Raw genomic sequence first — 1,969 nt, forward strand, 5'->3', positions numbered from 1 at the left:
AGCTCCAGCACTCTGGGCAGCAGCACTGACCACTCCTTTGGCAGGGTGACAAAACTGTTGTGCTCTGGGTGCCATACAGTCAATGCTGGCCAGATGTCACAGCATTCCTCACCCACAGGAACCACAGAGCTGCAGCCCATGGCTAAAGACACCCCAAAGACCCCCCAGTATAGACCATCAGGGTCAGAGGTATGGTCAGATGATGTTACTTTGAAGCAATGCTACAAGTGAACACATATACCATGACAAAGAGAGCTGGAGGCTGCTTGCAAAGCAATGTCTTGATTTTAAGCCTAGAGTCCAGCACTCACTCCTCAACTCAGTTCCTTAATTAACCAACTCGCTAAGCTACAAGATGCTATTTGCAACTGGTGTTTGCAGCTCAGGAAACAGCTGAGCTCACACGCCAACATGTTTTCCCTGACAAGCCTCAAGGTCGCCCAGTCAGGAACTCAGTCCAGAACACAAAACTTGCATCATACCTGCCCAGGGTGAAGAGCTCCCTGAGCTGACTCAGTGCTGCCTCAGCCCATGGCTGGAGGAGGAGAGGGAGGAGGAGGAGGAAACTGAGGGAAAAGTCTTCCTCCCTGACTTCAGTTAAGAGGCTACAGCTCTAACCAAGTTCAACAGAATGATACAACAGGAATATGTTCCTGTATATTTACAGCACCCCCCAGAGCACCACGAGGCACAAACAGCGTGAGGAACAGGAAGAAGCTATCCCAAGCAGAAACAGTTCTGCCTCTACCTGAGCTAATTATTTACAAGAACACTGGTCAAACTCCCTTCCCCCAAAGAATGTGGGAACTATAATATTTGCATTTCTTTTCTATACTACTGCACATTTGGCCTCCAGCAAGCACAAGGAAATAAAGCCATTTAAAGAAAATCAAAGCAGAAAAGATTTTTGCCTCACAAAGCGTAGTTCTCTCTCCCACTCACCTGGGTTAAGTCACACTGCAGTCTCCAGGGGAGGGATCCCTGGGGAATGGGAGCAGTTTCAGCCCCCAGAGGCAGAGGAACACCTGGAGCTCCCCAGCACAGTCAGAAATCCAGCCATGCCTCACGGTGAGCAGTTTGTGTTGGCAAGCAGAGGAAAAGCACTGAGGACGTGGCTGTGCTCTGGGTTATACATGAACACTGCCCAGAGCTCACTGGTCACTGAGTGCAGACAGGCCTGAGAGGGAATTCACTGCATGTCTGAGAAATCCTGAAGCAGCTCTGAGGTGCTCCTCATGAGCAGGAAGGAGCTGCAGGACCTTGGCTGCTCTGGGCAAACCACAGATTAAGGTGTCTCTGCTGCAGGAAGAACTGGAATTGCAGCCTTTATCCAGCAGGGTTGTAAGCACCGACTTTTAAAAAATTTTAGTTCCCTCATCTATTTATTAAAGACATTTTATTTCTCTTTAAAGAAAGGCACTCACATACCTGCTCTTTTACTTTCTCACAGTTAACTGAGGGCACTTAACTGCAGAAGGGCTGCCAAGCACATCATTGCACCTGACAAACACAAATTAAGAAGCCACTGATCATAGACTCTGGCAAGGTCAACAAGCTGTGTTTTTTCACTTATACAGTAAAACACAAGCAGGCGGGAGATGTTTCCATCCTTGAACCTTGTACAGACAAAGCACATGCAGATGAAGTAGAAATAATTTATAACAACATTAGTTTGCACACTGAAAACACAATTCAAAGCAGAGCCATATGCAGAGAGACCCCTACTACTAACCAGCAGCATTAGCTGCAACACTGCCCAAAGCACTGTTTTATGTTCAGGAAGCACTTAGAGAGCCTGTCTGGTGTTCAGGGCAGCAATCAACCTAAATGACTAAAGAAAGAACAAAAGGAATTACATTATTACACTGCAATTCAGAATTTAAGGGGTCAGCTACCCCAAAAAGGGAAACACATGAGAATATTACTGATTGAATAATTGCTAATGCAGCAGCAACTCACGAGTAGTTTT

Source organism: Acanthisitta chloris, unplaced genomic scaffold, assembly GCF_000695815.1.
Source record: "Acanthisitta chloris isolate BGI_N310 unplaced genomic scaffold, ASM69581v1 scaffold43475, whole genome shotgun sequence".
Lineage (NCBI taxonomy): Eukaryota > Metazoa > Chordata > Aves > Passeriformes > Acanthisittidae > Acanthisitta > Acanthisitta chloris.